This window comes from Terrapene carolina, unplaced genomic scaffold (genome assembly GCF_002925995.2).
Source record: "Terrapene carolina triunguis isolate 2854851 unplaced genomic scaffold, T_m_triunguis-2.0 Scaffold183, whole genome shotgun sequence".
In the NCBI taxonomy this organism is placed as follows: Eukaryota; Metazoa; Chordata; order Testudines; family Emydidae; genus Terrapene; species Terrapene triunguis.
Window position 1 is genome coordinate 3,669,629 of NW_020664534.1, and position 26,682 is coordinate 3,696,310.

The following is a 26,682-nucleotide window of genomic DNA, read 5'->3' on the forward strand; positions in this document are numbered from 1 at the left end:
GTCGTGCAAGAGATTCCCACTACATCAAGAAAGATTGGCCATTCCGACAGTCATTGGAGCCTGGGAGGAAAAATGTTCAGCATCCACCACTTGTTGAATCAAGGAAGATTTTGTTACCACCCTTACACATCAAGCTGGGTCTGATGAAGAACTTTGTCAAGGCCATTGACAAAACACAAGCAGCTTTCAAGTACCTCCGTGGAAAATTTCCAAGGTTAAGTGAAGCTAAGATAAAGGAAGGTGTCTTTGTTGGTCCTCAGATTCGTGAACTTCGTCGAGATGATGCATTTGACCATGCACTGCGTGGCAAGGAAAAGACAGCATGGAAAGCCTTCCAGTTAGTGGCAATAAATTTTCTCGGAAACAACAAGGCAGACAACTACAGGTTGTTGGTGGAAAACCTCCTCAAGGCATACAAAAGCCTTGGTTGCAACATGTCACTAAAGATACATTTTTTGCACTCTCATCTAGATTTTTTTCCACCGAACTGCGGAGCAGTGAGCGACGAGCACGGCGAGCGATTTCACCAGGACATTGCAACAATGGAGAAACGCTATCAGGGCAAATGGAGCCCATCAATGCTTGCAGACTATTGCTGGACAGTGACAAGAGATGCTCCATTTAATGAATACAAGAGACAAGCCAAGAAGCGCCGAGTAGACACTGAATAGGACTAAACTATGTACATAATAGTTTTTTGCCTTTTGTTTCATAATAAATTTTATTTATATAACCCTTTTGCTGATTTTTAAAGTGTTACATAAACAGGACAGGTGAAATATTATCATGTAAAGCAACCATAAACACATGAAAAGACCTAGGTTTACAATTTATGATTAAAACTCTACTATCTACACAATATACATAGACATAAAATGTAAAAACTTACATATCTTAGAAACAGTAGCCAATCAGTTGTTTTAATTGTCATATTTGAATTCAGCACGTCAAAATACATAATAAATAGCACATTTTATCTCTGAAGCAGACGACTTCTCAAAAATTGTAGACCAGTGTAATTTATAAAGTGCTTTGAGATCCTTGGGTGTAGAGACCCCTGCATGGATTCTTCTCAACATACGCCCACACAGCACCAGTCCACCTGCGTTTTGGAGTTGTAGGTACTCACCACAGGATGGATGAAAGGGGCAGAGGATTTGTTCCTTTGAATTAATTTATGGCTGGGAAGCAGTTCTGCAACCTCAGTTTACAGACATTTGAAAACAGATGCCTACAAGCATTTCATGTTTTCAAATGGGCTCTTTGGATCCCATTCAGGGATGATCTCAACCCTTGACTTTTACTACTCTACTTGTTGGGGGCCTCAGTTCAGCAGAGCATTTAAGCATGTACTGTCAAGTCCCATTGACATCAGTAGGTGTTAAGCACATGCCTATAGTTAAGTCTGTGCTTAAGCATATCACTGACTAGGTATGGACTGTTGAATTGGGGCCATGGAAACTCAGAAGGCTCAGTTGGATTAATCCAAAATACACAGCAAGGGCCTGATTCTGATTTCTAATACCAGTTTCACAGAGTGTAACTCCATTGATTTATGTGGAGTTATTCCTGATTTACACCTGTATGTAACATAGATAAGAATTTAGCCCCAAAGTACAGACTTTTGGGTTTGTTTCACCACTGCAGTATCCCAATTTGACTCCACAGTAACTCTACTGAAACCAGTGGACGTACACTGGCATGAAATTGGAAAAGGGAAGTATATTTGGCCTTTTGGGCTCTATTTTGCCATCCCTAGTCAGCTGGATTCTCTTTTGTAAAACCAAAGCTGATGAAGGTTCCGATCCAGATCACATTTTACCCCAATCACCAGCCTTTGCCAAAGTTTGAGGTGGTCCAAAAAAATCACTTCTGTTTTGACCCATCTGTGTTTGTGAGTCTGTTTGTAAGGTATAAAAGCAAGTTCTTTGAACATGTGAATACAGAGATGTTTCTCTCTGTATTGGAAGTGTTGCACATATCCCCCTTTGCTAAACAAAGTCACAACACACCATGCCTTATCTGCTCTTAATTTAAAATGACATGAATTACACTCTGATTTTATATAATGTTACTCTTTTCTCTTAAGTAATGAATTTCTTTCTTCTCTTCAGAAACTTTAGAGTTGAGTGAACCAGACAGCAAGTGCCATCATGGTCACCTGAATGTGTTACTGCCTCACTGGAGGCTAGTTTAACTTGAGTTCCTGCAAAAACAAAACAAAACATCCATGTTACCCTGAACAAGTGTAACACATTTAGGTGACTATGCAGAAAATGGCATGCATCAATGGTGAAGAATTGCTACAGATTTAAATAAACAGTGCACATGTCCTCACAGAAACCACCAAACTATTAGCAGATACTCTTTCAACGTGGATAGCAATAAAGTAATAACTACAGATTATTTCTAACAATACTTTGTGAAACAATAGCAAATATATAGTACAATGCACAGTCTCAAAGCCTTCATTCTCCTCTCACTCACCCCACTTTACTGTAGTGTAACTCACTGACATTGATTACACCAGAGTGAGATCAGAAATGAATCCACTGATTTCAGTTTGTCCATTGCTCTTGATTTATACCAATGTAAAAGAAAGGCAAATCAGACTTACCAGGTTGTTGTGAGAATAAATACATTAAAGACTGTGAGGTGCTCAGATACTAGGGTGATAGAGGCCATAAAAATACGTAAGATAGACAGATCCAAAAAGCTTGCCCTATGCATGAGGCACTGTGCAAAGCTACTCAGATCTTTCCAAGCCTATATTATTTTCCTCCTAAACTAAAACAGTAGATTTATTGAAGGCTAAGAAAATGCAAAATGGAGCTTATCTCAAAGAGAGATTGCCTCCTCAATAATGTTAATTACTAAATTCAATATCTAAATCTTACAACTGCTTGGTTTGCTTGTGAAGAGTAGCCCGTTGTAAGTAAATTTATTTTACTTCTATTTGTACCAGTTAAATATGCATGCCTTTTGAAAAAGTACATTTCATTTTGGTTCTTCTTATTTATACTAATATATGCAGATTTAAACAGTTTATATTGAATGTAAAGACAAATTGCACCACGTTCTCCAGTTACTGGAAATGGTTCACTCTGCCTGTCCACTAGGAGCACTGTTTGTTTATCATTGCAAAGTTCACCAGGAAATTGCCTCATTATCTGTTCATCTAATTTCACAGAGATATGATAATCCTTAGGTTCTGAGGTCATGGTCCATCAGAAATTATACTGTCTCTAATTTTATATCTGATTTTGGGTAATCTTAATTTGTTTATCTCAGTTCTCATATATTGACTAAATTGCTAGATTCTATTAAAATCTCCACCCGCTGTCAGAGATTTAAAACTGAATTATTGAATTGACACTTATTGAATTATTAAAATATTATTGCCAATGTGAGTCAGTAAAATGATCATTAAAATACACGAGATTAATAGGACTTTTTAGTGCCTTTTATGTAATTTGAATTATAACTGAATGTATTGTACATGCATAATATAAAATATCCTATCACTCCAGCTACGGTAACAAAAATATATCCTGGTAGCATTTTTCCCCCTTCTGCACAATTACACTAATCTCAAAGGTAAAGTGTTTTCATACTTAAAGGTTATAACACTAAAAATAATCATGTGAAGTTTGTTCAGTGGCATAAATGTAATTATTTTAGAATAAATGGGCATTATCTTTTATTCTGTTTTAAATTGTAGCCTCTGTATGTAGTTTCATTCTACTGTATATACTGAAAGTAATTTCCCTTTCAGGAATATTTTACATCCTGTAAGGATATCTTTTAACCTTCCACTCCAATCTCCTAATTCTGTGTCAAATCTCCCTGGCTGTGGGAAATGCCAGCTACTCAGAGATGGTCACCATTAAACCCAGTATCTCAGCTTTTGGAATTGCTGCCATGTAATTCCATTACTGGAAGTATTTGCCCCTTCCCTCACCCACTAGATAGTGAAAGAGACCCACTAAATCCCTGGGTGTCTGAAGATGGAAGGGGCACTTGGACAATTTTTATAGATGGTGTGGTAGATTGCTGAAAGCCATCCAATGAAAGTGTAAATCCTGTCTATGGCGCAGTCAGTTGCTATTGTTTCGTCAAGCCATGAGGTGCTGCTGCACCCCCAGCACCTCTATTACCAGCACCCCAGTGAGGACACCCACAGAGGCCATGGGAAGTTATAGGGAGGCGCAGTGTCTTCACACTTCCTTCTGGCCTCCTGAGGTACTAGCCTTACAGAGCAGGCTGTTACCACAGTCCTATGACATGCCCTTCTGGTGAGCTGCTGGGCCTCTGGGGAGCTGGGTCTTGCCAAGCTCTCAGGTTCTGAGGCTCCACGATCTCCCAGGCTCAGGGGCAACCCACCATGTGAACTGCCACATAAACTGTGCTCCCAAGGATTTCAGCTTCCCTTGCTGGCTGGTTCCCCAGCTTCCCTCCTTCCCATGAAAAACTTCACAATTTTCACTTTTCATCCCAATTAGGGGCCCCCCAAAAACCAACAAACCAACCCAAAAACACAGATGACATTTTCCCACAGGAATGGATTTCCATTTTCCAGCTAGCTCTAAGGCCAATTCTGTCTGCATACCTAGCCCCCGAATTGCATTGGCTCATCTTGCTGCCATCTCACATCACTTAACACTGCTATTTTCTCTCACCTCTGTTTCCAGTCTCTCTATCTCTGACTGCCAGCTCATCTGTCGCCCTCTCTACCAGGCCACTTATGCACTGAAAGGGGATGAGGCTAGTAACAGTGTAAGATCGCATGGGTTGCTCCGTCCATCTTGCCAGTCCCAAAGGGCCCGTAAATTTTGAGTGGTGGATGACGTACATCTGTGGCTTCATGAACCCACCCTCAAACAGGATCTGCTGTTTCTCCACTTAACCATAATAAAACTAAATCTAGTGTTTGCCTCTAGTAAGGCCAACGAGACTTTTTCATTAATGAGTCTCACCATGGGATCCACCCCCCCTTCTGAAAATGCAGAGAAAGACTCTGCATGAAAAATACATTTTAAACACCAGATTTGTAAACATGGCATGCATTCTAAATCTCAATGACTGCTTGATGGTAGTATACTTTTTTTTTTTTTTTTTTTTTAAAGCCCCTAGTTTCTCCCTCTAGGAATGTCACTGGAAGATTTTTAGATGTGGTTTAATTTATTTGTCAATCGCACGCAGTGTAAGTAATCAGAAATTTATTATTGAGCTTGAATTTTGGGTTGTATGAGGAAAATCCATATCACTTTTTGGCTCGAAGAGCCTGAGCACCTGGAAATATCATTGAGTTCCGTGGAAGTTGCAAGCACTCGGTACCACTGAGAATGAGACCCAAAGTGACTGGAATTGATGACCTAATTCAGCGTTTCCCGAACTGTGGGTTGTGACTGCCAGGGTATCAGGGGAACGTGGGTGTCACAAGACATTGAGAAAATGCGGGGGGGTGGGGGGGGAAGTGAACCCTGTCTTGGTTGAAGCGACTCCCGTCCCATGGGGCTGGCTGGGTTTGGCTCCCTGCTCCAGGCTTTGTAACCTGGCTCCTGATGCATGGAGTCACAAATACCACTCCCTCAAATTTGGCCTGATCAAACCTGAGCAGCACTGCAATGTGACCCCATGCTGCAGGGTGAGAGTGGGGTTGGCTTGCTCTGCAACTCTCCCCCTTCACAGGCCCCCCCCCCCCCAGGGGGAGCCCCCCCCCCCCCCCCCCCCCCCCCCGTGGGTCTCTCAACCCCCAGGAGTAGCACCTGACACCCACCCTCTCCCTCCACACACTTTTAATTTTTAACCACCCCACCTCTGAGACCCCCACATGTCCCATTAACAGAGGTGAGCCCAAAGGGGGTTGCAGCATGAAAAAGTTTGGGAACCACCTATCTAATTAGATAGACCTAAGAATAGGAAAAGTATAGAAACTCCTCCATTTTCTTCTTACTGTCTTCTAGTTTTCTTTTTCTACTTTCCACATTGTTCTTGCATGCAAAGTCTAACTTATCTGAAGATAAGACTAAATCAGGAATTCTGGTTGAGGTGTAACAACATTGCAGCCTAGAAGCATTTTTATTCTGCATTTGGAGATCTCCCCTATAAGTCATCTTGTATTTCACACTTTTCTTCTTAGATCCATTGTTTAACTATGTATAAGTCGACATAATTAAAAGAAACAAAACAAACTCCTGCCAGGCATCTTGCTTTTATCCATGAAACAAGAATAATTGATCCTAGCAAATACTAAGTTTCATTATTTTACTTTGAAAGAAATAGGTGGCCCAACGTTGTTGTTTTCTTCCAACCCTCTGAGTAGCTTTTGTATACAAACTTGTATTTCTTTTAAGCTACCTCTGGTATGAACGGGTGTCTTCCATTAAGGCAAATGAGATACATGTTGCATAAAAGTATTGACTAGAACTGGATGAATTAATATTCACTAGGAATTTAGCCCTAGTTTCTGTTTGTGAATTGTTTATAAACCAGTACTGATTTCTATGTATTACATATGTATTGAAAGTAGGTATTCACCAAATAATTTGGACAAACTCTTTTCAGTGTTTGAAACCATTCCCTTCGACTACTTGCTATTTATGGTTTATAATTGGTCCTAAGTTATATGACAATACAGTATATGTATGCTTCCCGATTGGATGCAGGAAACTTTTTAAACAGGAGACTAACAAATGATAAATAGCAAACACCGATTTAATGAATAACAAATAATGCACTTCAGGTATCAACTGTTTGATGAATAATCTTCCAGGCAAGGAATCATGAATCATTCAGGATTCATGAACATTTTCAGGAGCTAATGGCAGTTGTCACAAACTCCGAATAATAGAGCCCCAAGAATAGCAGCAGAGTGAAGCCCTCTCATTTATTTACAAATGTATTCAAGCACCTGTGCTTCCTTCATCCCATATTTATTGTCCTATAAGGATTTTAGTTCGTGCTGTTATAGAGTGCTTTGAAACCCTAACCCTAGCCTTTTCCCCTCTCCACCTTTCACTTTAGGTTCAGAAACCCCAAACATAAATACAATCTAAAGTTTAGTTTAAGAAAGTGGGTTTGAGGATGGCTTTATTACAGAGGAATAATGAGATACAGGTCTTGTCTGCAACATGTACTGTATATCCTGAAGTGATCAGTTTTTCTATGTGGCTATTCCTGCTTGGCCAGCTGCATTACTCTGAATATTGGGAAGGTTTATCTCTGGCATCCTGAATAGTGAACCACTGAAGATGTTTTTTAAATTACTGGGAACAAAAATGTGAAGAAGGCAGGTATGAAAGTGTGATGCTTTTTGTTTCCTCTTCATTGCACCTTTAAATTCCTAAACACACCCACTGTGGGCAGGGTTTGGCAGCCATTTTGTTCTCCAAGTTCATTGCACTGTGGGAGGAGACACAGGGTGTGCACTCACATAGAGGAGACCTTACTTCAGTTCTTTACAGGTTTTTTGTTCTCTTAACCTAAAATAGAAGGTCATTCAGACTGAAAGTTTCTGTTTGCTCATTGTGTGTCAATGAACACATCAAGGGCATCTTTTAGCTCTTTAATAATAAAACTTGCGAGTTTCATCCATAGATCTCAAAGCACTTTACAAAGGAGGTCAGTATCATCATCCCTACTCTACATGTGGGGAAACTGAAACACTAAGTGAAGTTGTAACCCATGCCTGCTTGGTGTGGCACTCTGTCCCCCTCTAGTGGTGGCTAGGCCAGGCAGAGATTGACGAGTCTGCTACAGCCTTGGCTAAGAAAGAGGTGTCTTTTAGCTTATTCAGTAAAGGCTTATGCATTAAGCTCAAGAGATCCCAGCCGCCACTGACCAGGGTCAGTCAGTGTTACAAAGTGTCTTGGCCAAAGTTCCCAGCAGGCCAGTAGCAGAGCTAGGAATAGGACTCAGCTCCCCTCAAGTGCCCTATCTCCCAGGCCATGACCTTCGCCTCTTTTTATACCTCACAGTTGTCTTCGCTTTTGTAAATACTTCGCACTTAGGGCTAAATACCATCTCCGATTGCCATTCCCCCCAGGCATACCAATCCCAAAATGCAGAGAAATAGCAACATTTATTTGCTTGGGAAGGGGCCATGTTATAGTGAGACCATACAGAAGGATTCATGCAGACTGCCAAACAGTGCATTGCAATGGTGTCCTCCTTGGAGGAGGAGCTAAGAGACAAGGCTAGAGAGGCTTAGAGGTATATGCAATGACACCAAATGTATGGATCTATCAACCAAAAACCCTGTGTGGGAGGTGACAACAACCACAGCTGTGAAGTAGTTCCAGTCCTGCAAAGACTTGCATTTACATGATTTTATGCATGTGAGCTATCCCACTGACTTCAATAGAACTGCTCACGTGTACAGTTAAGCATGTGTAAATCTTTGCTGGATCAGAGCCTTCAATTGTACAATCTGCAGGGCACGGTCTGTATTTTCCTCTGTATTTGAAAATGTCTGGGCACATTTTGCGTTCTACTCTAACATTCATAGTAATTAAGGGTGCTCAGCACTAGAGCTGGCCAAACAATTTTCAACAAATCAGTTTTCCAACAAAAATGTTTCATGGAGATGTATCAGTTTAGAAAATTTCATCAGGAACATTTCACAGGATCAGAATGGAATTTAGAGCAAGACCTGCCACAGTATAGCCAATAGCCCAGGCCACTGAGAGGTGGTAGACCAAATGTCTGCTCTGCCTGATTTAGCATTGGGAGTTGAACCTGGTCTCCCACCTCCAAGATGCATACCCTAGCCACTGAGCCACTGGCTATTCTACCGGTGGGTAGGTCTCACTTTCTAAGTTTTTCCCCACCACAAAAATTCTCATTCATTCCACATCAGAACAAAAATGAATTTTGAAACCTCAAAATTATCTGCAAAATGGAATGATTATTTTCTGGCCAGCCCTACTCTTCTCAGGAGGTTCTCACATGGGCGGCAGGTATGGTAGGCAGGGGGAGGCAATCCCTCTCCAAACAGCCTAGCGTGGCCCCACCCACCAGGCCCCCCTCTGCCTGCTGCTCCATTCTGTGGCAGAGAGGCTGGGGCAGGCAGGCTGGGGGCTGTGGTGCGCAAGACCATGCCACCACCCGTCCTCCCAGCACTGAGACCACGCTGGGGCTGGGGGCGCTTCGGCAGCACCGTCTGCCCAGAGCTGGGGCGCACGGGGTGGGGGAGTGCGGTGTGCTCCGGGCTCTGGTGGGGGAGCAGAAGGGGCAGGGCCTCAGGCAGAGGGGGAGGGACTGGGGGCTAGCCTCCCCCAAGGGCATGTTCACCCACCACCCATGGGTTCTCAGTAACTCAGACGATCTGGGTCAAAGTTAAGCTCAGCAGAACCAATTGAAAATGGAGTCTGACCCTCTGGATTCATCCCATTATTGTTAAGTGACTGAAGCTCAGAAATAGTTCCTTTATGATTTTTTAACTTCTCATTTTAAACTTGAACCTGTAGATAGTAAATTATATTTTCCAGTAAAACATGTAAAGAGAACATTTCTTTATAAATATGAGTTTTTCCATTCAGATTAGTGCTAAGGCAACATTTTATTAAATCAACCAGTCTCCACCATTCACGTTTGTAATATTGCTGATAAAGCCTTGGGAGATGTCTATCCCACTGAGCGTCATTACATCTCTCTGACAATCCATCTATTCTTAATTCCGCTAGCACTCCCACTGCTGGAAATGATATTGCTCTGATTAAGCCTATTTACATATTAGACATTTTCAGCAGAACGAAAAAGGATAATTTCTTGGAAATCTATGATTAAAGCTGTTTTCCTTTTCTTAGATGTTGACATTACTTCTGATATAATGCCTGCTATAATACTACAGTATTCCCAGTAGAATGAGAGCTAGAGAAAATAGGTATTTTATCCAGGGTTTATCATGGAAAATTACAAATACATAGAAAACCTGATTTGGTGCTTTTAAAGACAAAACTTCATAAACATTACTACATTCTTATTGCAAACAATTGCATGAGATATTTTCAAATGTAGATTGCATTGCATCTAGTTAACTACGTTCATATAAGCACCATCACTAGACTTCTGAAATATTGTTGTAATAAAGCAAGAATACAGTATTTCATTGCTATCAGGTTAACCTTGCATTGAGTGCTGCTATTTATGCTGCGTTACTATTTGTGGGGCTGGTTCCGCAGCCTTACCTATGAAAAAAGTGCCATTGATTTGGGCAGTGATACTAACAGGATCTATTTCGTGCTGTGCAATTATAAATGGATGATGTCCGAAGTGAAGATCTTTTATTTCATTTTGCTGTGAGATTTAGCTCGTTGTGATGTCTGGCACAAAAATTTGCTTTTCACCTGAGTCAAGTATTTCCTGTGCTTCGAGAAGTTTTGGAGTCCCTGGTATAACTCCACTGATTTCTGTGACACAATTTTTGTGAGTAAGGAGTATCCCAGTAAGTATGAGCTTGAGGATCTGGCTCTATGTTTCCATAAATGTACTGCAAACCAATTAGTTCTATTTTATTTTTCATTTTAAGTGAATCTCTGAAGTCTCATAAATGCAGTTTTACCACGTTTATAAACTTGCCGACCTCCCAATTTGTACCCTAATTATGTTTTGTTATTGTTTTTATTAGTATATTCTTGCTATGGATATTTTCATCTAGTTTGAAGTTGATGCTAATGTTCCCTGACATACAATCTGACATATATTAAGAAAGCAGAAAACGAAGTGACAGAACTAATTAAAAATCCATCTGTTCAGCTGATTTAGAGGTGTGCCAAAGAGTTCAAATGAAACTTGGTCAGCAGCAAATCACGTCCACCTGTACTGCTGGTTCAGCAGTTACAGCCCTCGGTTCTGTTAATTGCTTCAAAAGTACCCCTACTAATCAATTCAGGGACTGCGCTGTGTGTGGTGGGTATGCTAACCACAGCTATTACTCTTTGAATGGAAATACTCCATGTAAATATATCCAGTATAGTAACATAAGCGTGAACTTACAGAAATCTGCCATATATCACATTAATGCATTGCATTAGTTGTAATGGCTATGTTCTACAAGACACATAACAACCATGGCTTGTATCATCTCTAAGGTATCGTAGTTCCCTTTTCATGGCAAATATTTCCTGTTAGTGATGACAGGTCAGACTCATCCCTAGTGCAAGCTTATCAAAGTCAATGGAGTTGTACCATGAATAAATTTGACCAATGTGATTATACCATTTTTAACACGTAGTCTTCTAACCAGGCTGCACCCTGTTATTGTTTTGCATGAAGAAAACACATTCAGAAAGCATTTACTGGGCAGGCACAATTTTTACAAAGGAAAATTAAAAGGGAGCATGATTCAGTCTTCTGAATTGGGGTCTATCACAGGACAGTGGTAAAGACCCATAATATGAGTCACTTTCTCCTAGGACTAAACAAGGAACTTTATTGGAATACAAACAATAGTGTTATCCTGAAAGCTATCCTGACTCTTCCTCTACTTATCTTTAAAGATTCTTCCTAGAACCTTTCTATATTCCTCCTGCCTGGCTTCCTGCTGCAGATTCAAAGAAACAGTATAGATATGGGATGATCTAGGTATACTTAATCCTACCTCAGCATGGAGGGGAGGAACTAGATGACCTCTGGAGGTCCCTGTCACAGGGCACATCACTCACCACTGGACTGGCACCTCCTCCTGGTCACTCTGGGGATTATCTTGAGGCTGATGCCTCCTGTCCATGGCTTGCACACCATTAGTGCATCTGCCTGCAGCCACTCTCACAGCCTCAGGAACCATGGCACCCTCTTCATGACTCAGCCCTCCGCCTGTGTCACCATCTGTGTTCCCCCCTTCTGGGGGTTAGTATCTCAGTCATGCCACCTCCCCAGTGGCAAGTGGGGGGGACCAAGACTTGCCCAGAGACCCTGTAGAAAGCAGCCATGTGCTACATCCCCTCCAACTGCTCAGTACATTTCCCTGGGACACTTCTCTGTGGCCCCAGCATCTTCTTGACCCTTACCCCAAGGCCTCAGCATGTCAGTACTAGTAGCCAGCCAGGAGCTCCTTCTCACCTCCCCAGTCCCTACCAGTAACTGCTCTGTCCATAGTGCCACAGTGCTATCCGCCTGCTAGACACAGTCCTGACTCCTGGAGCTCCAGGAGCAACTGACCACTTCTGCCCCAGCAGCTTCTTTTATGTGAGCTCACAGGGCCCTGATTGGTTGCTTCCTGCAGCCCTTCCCTGATTGGCTGTGCCCAACACAGCCACTCTAGGCTGCTTGGAGGACTCACCTCCACTGCTCACACCCAGGATTAACCCCTTTTACTCCTGTTTGGGATAGGCACCCTATTACAGTCCCTTCCAGCCCTTAATTTCTGTGATTCTATATCTATCCCACCAGGTCTGTCTCATGTAGGGTGACCAGATGTCCCAATTTTATAGGGACAGTCCTGATATTTGGGGCTCTGTCTTATATAGACACCTATTACCCCCCACACTCTGTCCTGATTTTTCACCCTTGCTATCTGGGTACCCTAGTCTCATGCAAATGGTATGTTGACTAGTACATATGAATAGCCCTGATTGTATATATTCATCCAGAGGTTGGGACGAGGGGGATATACTTCTGACCCATGGTTTAACTACCTTGTTGATGTCCCATTAAACGTGACTTCAGGTTCCTGCCTTTGTATTCCTCTTCCTTCCCCCTTCCAATTTTTTTACATGGAGTTGCAACTCTTCACCGTGGTCTCTCCATTTCATAGTGTAGCAGGGAGCTCTGGAATAAACAGGCCAGAGAAAAGATGCTGCAATTTGCAGAAGAACAGCTTGGGGAAGGAGCAGGGAGGCAGGCAGGCACTCTGTATGGTGGTCTTTGGGGTTGGTACCAGGATTCCCAATAGCACATTGGCTTTGAGTTGTTGGTAGACCATATGCATATCCCATCCTCATATCTCCCCATTGAAAAGTGGTGTCGCACATCTGCAGATTTCCCCCCCTGTATTTTCTGCCACTACAATAGAGACAGCGGGCAGTATTGCAGACAGAGGCACCAGGAACTAGAGGGAACAGAATGCAGAGATGGCTGAAGGCAGCAGCATCTGGCTTGGCAGGAAGAACCCAGAAGTCAAGGAGAAATCTGGTGACTGGTGGACCAAGAAGGGGGCAGAATAAATCTGGAGACCAGTGAGACGAGGTCTCTGGATATTGGCAGTGCAGGCAGGATAGTGGTAAAATAAAAGAAAAGAGAAGGGTGGATGAAGGGAAAGTGTGGCGGAAATGGATAGTGGAAATAGAAGAGATTGAAGGAATGGGAGAGAAATTGCATGTAGGACCCCTAACAAATTTCTTGTTTGAGAAGAGAAGTGAGCCAGTGTGCTTAAGGGCAAAATTCTGCAATGGAAAAAATGGTACCCAATATACTCCATAATGACAAATAAGAAAATGTGTCCCTAGCCATATGAAGCCTATACAGTGTCCTATACAGACATGGGATGGTGTAAAAGTTGAAAACTGAATCAGAAAGCTATTAAGGAGGGGGGGAAGGAACAATACAAAAATCCCCAAAACAAAAAAACAAAACCAAAAAGCATGCCAGATGTCACTGGAAGTTCTAATTCATTTAATGCTGATTATTACACCATCAGAGGACATATGGAATAAGAAGAAACTGTCTGTGCACAGATGTATATAAGTCAGGCGAGCTAGAAATGCTGTATTGACCTGACTTGATGGAATCTTATCATCAGTTTAGTTATCTTTCTTTGTCCATTGTAATCACTCATCAGCCAATTGGTGACAGTGACACATCGTGAAGCAAGGAGAGCCACACAACATAGATTTACGCCTCTGGAGTAAATCCAAACTCAAATACCAGCTAGGGACATCATTGTTTTATTGACCGGCAGAGGACTGATTAATATCAGAATTGAAAGGAGGATAAGGAACTGGTTAAAGGGAGACTACAATGGGTCATACTGAAAGGTGAACTGTCAGGCTGGAGGGAGGTTACTGGTAGTGGCCCATCTAGTCCCTTATCCCAAGAATGTGTCATTCCGGATATAATGAAAAAGCACTCTACAAACACAGATCTGAGGCAACCGCTTCCCATAGGGAAGAGGATGCATAACATTTGCCCTTCACCTTTCCTAAGGGGTTGCCCCAGAGTAGCCCTTCTAGTGGAAGTTGCCTTCATCAGCACATCTCAGAGCACCCTAGTCAGCTCTTTCCTAGCCACTGCCACCAACTTCTGGAGCTGTGAGAACATTATGCAGCGGTGGCAATCTCTCTAGGGGATTTTCTGCCATTGAAGTCCCTTCACCCCAGGCTATATCACTAGAAGCTGGCATAGCCCAAGGCATAATCTGATCCATGATGTAGATTTTTTAAGAAGATGGTGTAGGGAGGAAAAATAGCATTTTGAGAACACCTGGCCAGATCTACAGCTGGTGGAAATGGTCATAACTCCATTAAGTTCAATTGAGCTACAGTTATTTACACAAGCTGAGGATCTGGCCCGTAGAGTTTAAATGTAGTACATTTAAGGCAATGCGGACTGTTGGACAGACTTGCTCAATGTTCTGCAAAATGCAAATTGGGCATGTGATCTGTCCAACTAAGAAGACAGAAATCCAGCTCTCCAGGCAGTGTTGCAATTCTTTTAATACTTTGTATGACCCTTAACAAATGTGCACAAACATAGTTCATGACTATTTTAGAGCTTGGTACTCTGGAGTGTCACCTGGGAGGCCTTGTGATTACATGAGGAGAAGGGCAGAGCTCCTACGTTTTGGTTCCACCTCTGACACTGACTTGCAAACTCGGGCAAAACACTCACAGTGAAATTTTCAAACTTGGATGCCTAGGGTAGGCACCTAAATAAGTAGCCTGGTTGTCAGAGCTGATGAGTATCTGCCTGTCCCCTTGACTTGCAGAATTGGGCTCACAGCAATACTGTTAATTTATCTTACAGAGATGTTATAAGGGTTAAATAATTTGTGGGTCAGATCATCAGGTGGTGTTTGTAAAGTTCTTTGAGATCCTCAATAAAAGGCACTATGGAAGTATAATGAATCACTCTTAGCTCAGAAACATGCACCAGTTGCATTTTAATAATATTTAAGGTTATATTTATACTACATACAGTAGTGTGTAGAAATGGATCCTTGATGTCCTTATTATTACGTTAGATCAAATTTAACATTTTTTCTTTGAAGTAACAATGGATCATTTTAGTGAGATACAGTACTCCTCAGTAGTATATTCAGTTAGGAACATCAGAATTGATGGCCATACATTGTGATTTATAGTAGTGAATTTTCAACAGTATTCAGACTCTGTTAGGGGCCTGATCGTTGGATTGCTCACGCTCCTTTTTCTCCAATGCGACCTTTGCATTGAAGTGAAAGTGTGAGTTACAATCTTGTTTTTCAAAAAGATTTCATCAAAAATAATCCACTTACTATGATTGACACCATTAGCATAGTCAAAAGCCTCAGATACTTGCTCTTCAGAGAGGGTGAAAGCGGGTTTTTCATAATCAGCGCAGTCTTTCCCTTCCCCAGTTTTGGTGTAAAACAGCAGACCTCCTAACCACATCCCATGTTATTTGTGCTCCTATACTTGCCCTTCACTATTCTTTATGTTTATTTTCCCTAGTGGAAATTATTATTCTGTCAAAATAGCCATTAGCAATGGTTTCCAACCAGTAGTGGTTTCATGTAGCAAAGTTCCATATTCCTCTTCAAATACTTCCCCCCCCCCCCCCCGCATTTTGCTCCTGCTATAGCTGTTTGCCAATTATGACATCCTTGAAATTAAAACGATAGTTTTCTGCTTTGAAGAGAAGATGAATGTGTTTTACCACTTTACTAATTATAACAGGATAGATGAGACATAAAGCCTGGCAAGAGGTAACCTAGCAGGCAAGTACAGATGAATAAGAATTAGACTCTCATGTTTTAGAAATTCAGATTTTTATTAGATTTTTATTTGAAGATTTTAGCGCTGTGTTTAAATGCAGCTAAAATACATGGGCTTTTTTGTTCCCACCAACCAAGTCCTGCTTACAGCACAAAGATCCAAACCAACTCCCAACAAATCCAAAGATCTCCATTGACCTCAAAGAGAGTTGGTTTGAGCCCTAGAAGAGGGATTTTTAAAAAATTATTATTGTCAGCTATTTTTTTTTTTTTTTTAGAAATACATTGGAATGTACAAAAAAACGGTGGCAGGGATTTTACTGTAAAGGTTTAATCACAGAATAAGACTCTCTCACTCAATCATACTTACTTCATGTTACTTCATGATCCTGCAATCAGATCCACACTGGCAGATTTTTTTATTAAAAAATTAACACAGCACACATTAAATGGATGAAAAACTGACTAAATGATAGGTCTCAAAATGTAACTAAATGGGGGATCATCATCGAGCGGGTATGTTTCCAGTGGGGTCCCAGAGGTATCAGTCTGAACCCTTCACTATTTAACATTTTTTATCAATAACCTGGAAGAAAACATAAAATAATCACTGACAAAGTTTGCTGATCAATTGGATTAGATATTTTTGGGGGTGTAGGAGGATACTGATGTATGTTGGAATATTTATCAGTTCCAGTTATTGATTTTAACTGTTTACAGTTTAACAGAGTTTTTCTAAATTTCATATTGATGTATTAAATGTAGTCATCAGTTTTATGAGTTCTTTTAAAACATATTGGCTGAGTGCCCCACTCAATAACTATATACCATTTTCAATTAACTCACTAAGGGAAAAATCGATGGAACATATAGTTGGATATCTATTTTATTAGTCAATGTCATGACTGGTTATGCAACTAACCAAATCAGATTTTAAAACAATGTAACCCAGACTCAAAGATGCAATTGATATTCAGGAGGAGTACTCCAGTATTAACTTCTGATGAATGTGCTAAATGCATTAAACAATGTGAACACCAGTTTCATTTTCTAGATAGACCATGAACTAGCAAGATCTATGAGTATACACATTTATGTTTACAGTGCATTGTGGAATGTCTCCTTCATAAAACAGTATTGATGTTGTGTTATTGAGAGCAATTAAATGGTTTGTTATGCACTGCCAAACCTCTGCCAATGATAGGAATGTAAAGATTTGCTCAGTCTGAGCTTATGCTCAATACATGATTAAATTAGCCATGCAACACACAGTAAGGGAATCTCAATTTAAAAAGTGGATTCAGTTGCAAAGTGATGTTTTGATTTTATTTTCCCCCTTTGGAACAGGATATTATATTTCTCTGATGGTTTTCATGGAGATTACTCCTCTTTTGTTACAAAAACCCTCAATTTCTCTTTCCCCATTCAGGACCACACTAGTATTGTCAAAGACATTTCTTACAGTTTATTCCCACCAATGAAAGTGTGGCCTGCCAGTTTCACATCAAGCTTATCACAGTTGGCACAAATCATTCCTGTCCATCACAGCCGCAATAAACCCTGAGTCATCTCCTGAAGTCTAGAGAGAACACTTTAATCATTTTACTGACTTTTGTACAACTCTTAAAAATGAAAATCTCTACCAACTAGGTCAGTCACATAGTGGAATATAAAAGCAAAAGCAATTGGCTTAAACCCTGCTGTTTTTTGCAAATAATAATTGTATCTAAGTATAAGTGCAAAAAAGAGCTCCTCTTTAGTTATTTGTGCTGGATCATACATATCTAGGGTTCTATATACACCAGTTTAATCCCCTTGGGCAATCTTTTGGTGAGATTCCATACAGGAATTTAAGGATTTGTTAATGACATAATAGGTTATCAACGTCTCTAGAAAAGTTATCTGGATGATCCTACATTGGATCTGGAACGTAGGCACAAATTCTAGTCTTAAATTAACCTTAAATAATTTTCAGAGATGTACAGAGAAAGTTTTCAAAAGAATTCTCTTTTCTGAGGACACAATTTGCATGTGTATTTCATTCCATTTGCATATTTTGCATTCAATTTGGAATTTTGCAAGCCAATCTGAATAATAGCATCTCTAGCTATCTGGTTTGCACTACTCACATTTTCTGTCCAAAAGTCAGTTTGCAGGTGCAAAAAGATAGAGGCAGGTTGTGACTACAAACAGAGGCCAGATGTTATCCTGGTTAAAAATACACTTCTCAAATGTATTTGTGGTGTGTCAGTGCAGCTGTGACGCAGAAAAGTTTGTAATACCAATGTGGAAAGATCATAATATGAAATGCTAATCTCCTTGCTTAAGTATAGTGAGTAGAGACGGAAATGAAAAAATACAGACCTGGAATCAATCACTTTCTCCTTTCTATATCTCTCCTTAAACAAAGTCAAAGGGACTCTAAATCATAATACAGTGGTTTAGCAAGGGAAAATAGGATCCCAACATATTTTGAGAGGTGGAAGGAATGGGGTTCTTGGCAATGTATAAATCAGGAAACTAGCCTAATAAATCAAATCTGCCTTTTAAAATTTTCATATAACTATATGTAGTAAAATAGACAAATCAAGGTCTACTGCATCCCACAGAAGTCAATGATAAACCTCCCTTTGAATTCAGTGAGGATATGATTGGGCACAAGAATGGTCCTGTTGTTTTTTCTTGGGGTTATGAACATTATTTTAAAATATATTTGGTAGCTGGCTTTCATGGTTTTTTTGTCCTACGATATTTTTTGTTCTTTTCATCAAGAACTAATACAAACTAAATTATTAAGATTCTGTTCCCGTGTGTTAGCTAAAGGGAAATTGTGACCACAATAGTCAGACTGGCATGCTGAAATTTCAAAAGCTGAGACGCACCAGCCTCATCCAAAGCTTATCAAAGTCAGCAAGTCTATCCATTGAGTTCATTGGGCTTCAGCTTGGACCCTGAATGAATCAACTCGGAAATATTTCTGAGTATTCATTTACCACCTTCTGATATTGGACTTCCAAGATGATCAAAATGTGTGAGGATTTCTCTGGATTCTTTTTGAACAGAATGGAAATTGTTTATCCAAATTGTTAAAAGGGGTTTCAGCATGCTGTATTAAGTACAAAAGTAAGGCCACAATAGGATATCATCCACTTGATTTTTGGCTTTTCTATGATACCAGTGTTAGGGGAGACATTGGCAGCACAGCAGAACGCCTAGGCCACTGCCAGTACTAGAATATTGATTATTTTGCTTATTGATAAAAGTAGCTATTTAGTAGCCTTTGCAGAAACTTAGCATAACTAAGGCAAAGCCGACAGCAATCACAAGGAGTGAGCCTGATTCTGTGTCCTCCCTGATACGCTAGGGTAAGCGTCTGTGAAAAAACAGGAAGTCTAGCTATATCTTTGGACTGTTGTTGTGTGGAAATACAGCTGCAGGACTAACAGCTTAAAAAGTCCTTGCTTAATGTTTTTTCTTTGATTGATATATTGTTGATAAAACTGTAGCAGTTACTAACTTAAAAGGGGCAGACAGGTCTGAGGAATTTGGATTTGACCTTCCGGACATCTCTTGGAATCCCCAGTTTCAGGCTGGTAGCTGGCCACTTAAACCTTGTCATTTGGCCACTCGAGACCCCTCCAGACCATGGGTAACTATTGTTTGGCGATGCTCTATAGCCTATTGTGTTTGTATGTGCTTGAGATGAAATAAAGGAGAAGCTTTGAGTGAAGGCTTTCCTGTGGGAGTGCTGGAGATGAATAAAGAAAAGGCTTTAAGTAAAAGCACTTGACTTTCTGTGATTTATGCCAACCACCTAGCAGATGGACAAGCTGCATTTCCATTGATATATTTCCTTACACCGCCTCACAGAGAGTAAAATTACTGAGAGCTTTGGGTTTAGGGAACCCCGGGTAACACCGGCTGTAGGTTGTGTCATGTCGCCACTGCTGTGGCACAACTTAGGTGTAACACAATAAAGCTTTATTTTGGAATTGTTCCTATTTTCAATCACAATTAAAATATTAAATCTAGCTGAGCGTGTGTGCTGGGAAGGAAGAATTGTAATTTACTTCTCCCAGAAGGAAAACAAACTAACAAGACGGAAATAAGAGACTTATGTGCTCCTCTACTTACCCAGAGGAAGGGGAGACCTGATGGAAGTGGTCAAAGTGCAAATGTGGGACAAACTCCCGTAGATGAGAGAGTCCTACCACAGAGGAAGCAGATTATATATAAACCTAGGAGATCACTGCAGGAGATAGATTTACAGTCATGAGTTGTAGACTAAGGGTGGAAGAAAATTTGATTATTAGACATACGGCTGGCTGTGTATGTTGTGACTGCACGACCTCTTCAGTGACATGCCTGCCAGATGTGAAAGTGGCAAAGCTCATGACATTTAGGATAAGCCTGTGGTTATGGTGCCTATTGGTACCCATGACACAGCAACGGGTTGCAATGAAGTCTTAAAAGCTATATTTAGGAAAAAGGCCTAGGACCAGAGCCTCCATGAAAGTGCAGTTCCAGGCATAAAGCCATCTAGACAAGGATGACTTCAGAGTTGCAATGAGTGAATAAGAAGATGGGGTAAAGAGAAGAGGTTTATACATTTACTAGGCATAGGGAAATTTGGGGTGAGGCTATATTTTTTTAAAGGGGTAGAGTTAGACTATCTCAACAAAAGGGGAACCAGACTGCAGACACAGGAAACTAACAACTAGGAATACAGTAGAGCTGATTGAATTATGTAGTTGACAAATTTTGTGATATCTTTCACATCAATTACTCATGTAACCATTTTCACGTTTTGCCCAGCTTCCAGTCAACGGATATGAATTTCTTGAATTTATTGGAATAAAACATTTGAGAATGCTTTTCTTAAAATAATCATTTTCCCCCAGATCAACCTTGTGTCTGTGGTTATCACCTGAATTCTCTAACAACCCCTTCCAACAATCCAAACCCTGCTTGTCTGCTCATAAGCAAGGACAATATTAAGCATATTTTCTTTTGGAAACTAAGTTCTAAATGGTTTTAAATGAGCCAGATAGAGGTTCAACATATGATGATCTTTGACATCTTTTGGAAAACAGTGGCTCAGATAATCACATAGTAATTTTTTAAATGATGTCTTGCGACCCTGATCTTCCAACAAAAACATAAATGTGCTTCAAATAATAGTCTCAGCTAGAAAGTTATTTTGGGTAAATTTGGGGTAAAAATTCTTCCCTGTGTTTAGCAACTACATTCATGCACTGCAAAACAAAAATGCATTCTTAAATCTACCCCCGAGAGGGAAGCTATGATGCTAGATATTTGGTTTTAACAATTAACACTGACCATTCTAGTTCCCTCTTAAAATCTCACTTCTGCCGTGCTGCTTACAGTCAATTGAGCTGACTGTGTATGAACAGTTTATTGTGGTCCCCCTTCCTATATTCTGTCTCCTGGTGTGTCTGACTTAGAGCATGAGCTCCTCAGAGTAAGAGCTGTTTTTTCTGAGGAAAGTGGCTAGCACATAACTGTTGTAAATACACCTCTACCCCGATATAACACGACCCGATATAACACGAATTCGGATATAACACGGTAAAGCAGCGGCTCCGGGTGGGGTGGGGCTGTGCACTCCGGTGGATCAAAGCAAGTTCAATATAATGCGATTTTACCTATAACACGGTGAGATTTTTTGGCTCCCGAGGACAGCATTATATCGGGGTAGAGGTGTATTGTAAACAAACAACAGCCCATGCCACAAGTTAAGCAGCAGTTAAAAATAAACTCAAGATTTGTTTGTCTGTACCTTTAATCTCTCTCTCTCTCTCTCTCTCTCTCTCACACACACACACACGTGACAGCATAGTCACAGTGTTTAAGCAAAGGATGTGACTTAACCCTGGAGTTCTGGACTAGTACTGAGAAGCTCCTCCCCATCCCAGAATCACTCAGCACTGCCTTTCAGAGCACGTAGGTGAGCTTTATCTGCCCCGCTGGCTCCCGATTGGTCAGGGTCATCTCTTGCCCTTCTATGCCTCTGCAGAACTAAATTGCATCAATAGCCAAGTCTGAGCATGTTATCCTTAAATAGGGGGTATCAGGGTGCGAGCCCCTCCAGCAGAAGGCAGAGAAGGCCTAACAGACCCCATCATACCTTCCCACTACAGTCTCATCCACCCACCAAGCCAGGGGGGGATTTTAGAATAATTTCTCTACACTAGTAATCTGCAGAAAAGCAAATCTGCCCGTGGATCAGTAATGTGCTGGAAGCAGCTCTCAGGGACTGTTAGGAGCTCTGTGTTAAAATTGCAACACCCAACTGACGCTGGGCTGTTTTTTAGATGGAATCAACCTCTCTCTGGACACTGCTACCTCATCCCAGCTTATGTGACTTATCCATGGGGTTCATAGAAATCCTTCCGAGGAGGAAAGCTTTTACAGGGTGCATTAAAGTCAGCCCAAAGGTTCCCATTGACTTCAATGGGAGTTTGAGCTGGCCCATAATCCACTAGATTGCACTAAGGTGTTTGTTTTCATTTTTAATTCCAGAGAGAGCTCCCCACAGCTCCCTCCTCTCCACCCCACGCTTCAAAGTACATTGTGGCCAATGTATGGGAGTCTCTTGTTAGAATATTTTTTTAATGTAACCACTATGGATCACCCTATATTTATATGTGCACATAGGGGTATATAGTGTATGTTCTACCAATACAAAAGTGTTGATGTTCTAAGTTCCTGCTGCATTGAAGTCAATGGGGCAGGAGCAGCGCCTGCTTTTGTTCTGATTTGGTTTTTGGTTTGTTTGCTTGCTTGCCTTTGGCACAGATGTGTCATCACACACATTGTGTGTCTTGACAAGGAAATAAGTTCTGAAGAGTTCATTTTTAATGTAAAAATATTTTCTTTACTGAAACATGTCAAAACTCTTGAAAGTGCACATTCAGTACTTATTGCTTTGCTAATTCCACAACAGACTGTATTCTAAGTCTTCCATGTAAATACAAAATCTGGACAGATGCATTTGCTAGAAAGCAAATTCCACAATCACTGTCATGCAAGGGGTAGTAATACTGTTCTTATGTAGGATCGCCAAATATTTAATCAAATACTGGGGGCTACTATACATTTGATACAAGCTATACTTCAAGTAATAAAATTAGTGATTAAAAATCTATAAAATGATCCTGAACTAATGAAAATACACAAAGAAGAGCACTTCCTTAAACCAACATAGGAATATAATTATCTGTATATAATACCTTAAGGAAAACGCTTAGCAAATATGCCATACTTAAAAAAAAAAAAAAACACAAAAAACTAATTCCACAACAGTACAAAATCTGTGCCTAGAGACAAGTAATATAAAGGTTTATCCTGTAAATGGCAGATTCATTCTAAACAAGAGTAAGGTAAAATTGGCCCAAATGAACCTGGGATCCAAGCAAGGATTGACATGTTAGTCTTAATTGTTCCATTGGCTATTGTTTATTTAAGGCCTTTTGATAACTTTGCACTCTTGGTAGATATTGAAATTTGCTCTCTTTTCACTGTGGTAGATTTTCCAGTAGGAGGCCTCTTTAATACCAAACCAAACTATGGAACTAGAATGAATTAGTATTTCTCTTTATCTATTCCAGGGGTTGCCAACCTGTGGCTCCAGAGCCACATGCGGCTTTTCAGAAGTTAATATGCGGCTCCTTGTATAGGCACCGACTCGGGGGCTGGAGCTACAGGTGCCAAGTTTACAGTGTGCCGGGGGATGCTCACTGCTCAACCCCTGGCTCTGCCCCCACTCCACCCCTTCCCGCCCCCTCCCCTGAGCCTGCCGTGCCCTTGCTCCTCCCCACCCCCCAAGAGCCTCTTGCATGCCAAGGCTGATCGGCAGAGCTGTGGGTGGGTGGGAGGCACTAGGAGCGGGGGATGGGAGGGTCCTGATGGGGGGCTGCTGATGTATTACTGTGGATCTTTGGAAATGTGCATTGGTAAATTCTGGCTCCTTCTCAGGCTCAGGTTGGCCACCCCGGTCTATTCCAATTCCTTGGCAGAAATATAGAAACATAACTAAACAGATCAATATTCATCTCTCCCATCCAACCCCTTCTTGCTTTTATCATTATCAAATGATAAAAGCAAGAGGGATAGCTCTTGCAGTCCCTTTGGGGGAAGGGATAGCTCAGTGGTTTGAGCATTGGCCCGCTAAACCCAGGGTTGTGAGTTCGGCCCTTGAGGGGGCCACTTAGGGATCTGGGGCAAAATTAGTACTTGGTCCTGCTAGTGAAGGCAGGGGGCTGGACTCAATGACCTTTCAAGGTCCCTTCCAGTTCTAGGAGATAGGGTATCTCCATATATTATTATTATTATTATCCTGGATAGATGCACAGCCCTAGGAAGAAACTTCAGCAAGGTCCAGAAGAAATGGGGGGGGATCTAAAACCTCTAAAGCAGCATACCCCAGTTCCACTATTTCTGCTGGGTTTCCATTCTCTCTATCTGCTGGGGCAGTAGCAGCAACTCCCACACATTCCCTGCCTCAAAGATTTTTCAATCTAAATAAAGTAAAACAAACACAAAACTAGGTAAGACACAGAACAAAAAAGTGAGGAGGTTGTGGGGATCACAGATGATGAGAAGGGGCTCCATGAAGAAGTTGGTTTATGCTCTTATGGGGCAGATATGATTTAATTCTTCCTAACCCATTCCCAGTAGATAGGGATACCTATTCTGACCCTAAGTCTCTGTGGTGATCATAATTTCATAATTTCCTACAGCTTACTCACTGCCTTACTGTGCTTTATGTTAGAAAGTTTTCCCTAACATTCAAATTACATTTTCCTTTTTGCACCTGAAGCTACCACTTCTTGTTCTGTCCCAGTACAATAATTGTCTACAACAGGATGTTATAAAGGCTAGTGGCTAATTATGTCTCTCTTCAACCATCTTTTTCTCTAGCCCCAAAATGTGGAAGACTGTTCCTGTTACAAGGAGACAGGAGCCTGGTTTGCACTAGCATAGCTTTAGAAAGTTCATACACAATCCCAAGCTGTCTGCACTAATTACTCATTTAATTCACATTGCAAACCATAACGACTTAGCTAACCTTTTTCAGCAATGGATAAAGAACATCTCTCTCTGCTACCTAGCCCCTTTGTATTCTAGCCGCAAAAGGTGAACATGAGAGGGCTCCAGAGGTGATCCCGGAAATTACAGGCTGGTAAACCTGACTTCAGTATCGGGCAAACTGGGTGAAACTATAGTAAAGAACAGAATTGTCAGACACATAGATGAACATAATTTGTTGGGGAAGAGTCAACATGGTTTTGTAAAGGGAAATCATGCCTCACCAATCTACTAGAATTCTTTGAGGGGGTCAACAAGCATGTGGACAAGGGGGGTCAAGTGGATATAGTGTACTTAGATTTTCAGAAAGCCTTTGACAAAGTCCCTACCAAAGGCTCTTAAGCAAAGTAAGCTGTCATGGGATAAGAGGGAAGATCCTCTCGTCGATTGGTAACTGGGTAAAAGATAGGAAACAAAGCGTAGGAATAAATGGTTAGTTTTCAGAATGGAGAGAGGTGGTGTCCCTCAGAGGTCTGTACTGGGACCAGTCCTATTCAACATATTCATAAATGATCTAGAAAAAGGGGTAAACAGTGAGGTGGCAAAATTTGCAGATGATACAAAACTACTCAAGATAGTTAAATCCCAAGCAGACTGTGAAGAGCTACAAAAGGATTTCACAAAACTGGGTGACTGGACAACAAAATGGCAGATGAAATTCAATGCTGATAAATGCAAAGTAATGCACATTGGAAAACATAATCCCAACTATACATATAAAATAATGGGGTCTAAATTAGCTGTTACCACTCAAGAAAGAGATCATGGAGTCATTGTGGATAGTTCTCTGAAAACATCCAATCTGCAGCGGTAGTCAAAAAAGCGAACAGAATGTTGGGCATCATTAAGAAAGAGATAGATAATAAGACAGAAAATATCATATTGCCTCGGTATAAATCCATGGTACACCCACATCTTGAATACAGCGTGCAGATGTGGTTGCCCCATCTCAAAAAAGATATATTGGAATTGGAAAAGGTTCACAATAGGGCGACAAAAATTATTAGGAATATGGAACAACTTTCGTCTGAGGAGAGACTAATAAAATTGGGACTTTTCAACTTGGAAAAGAGATGACTAACGGGGATATGATACAGCAGAGGTTCTCAAACTTTTTTCTTTCTGAGACCCCTCCCCCAAAATGCTATAAAAATTCCACAGCCCACCTGTGCCACAATAACTGGTTTTCTGCTTATAAAAGCAAGGGCAGGCGTTAGGGGGTAGCAAGCAGGGCAATTGCCTGGGACCCAATGCCACAGGGGCCCCCACAAAGCTACATTGCTCAGGCTTCAGCTTCAGCCCTGGGTGGTGGGCCTCAGAGCCCCAGGCTTCAACCCCATGCAGTGCAGCTTTGGCTTTCTGCCCTGGGCCCCAACGAGTCTAATGCTGGACCTGCTTGGAGGCCCCACTGAAACCTGCTCAGGGGCCCATAGGGGGGCCCCGGACACCTGGTTGGGAACCATTGTGATAGAGGTCTATAAAATCATGACTGGTGTGGAGAAAGTAAATACAAAAGTGTAATTTACTCCTTCTCACAACACAAGAATGAGGGAGTCACCAAATGAAATTAATAGGTAGCAGATTTAAAACAAACAAAAGGAAGTATTTCTTCACACAATGGACAGTCAACCTGTGGAACTCTTTGCCAGATGATGTTG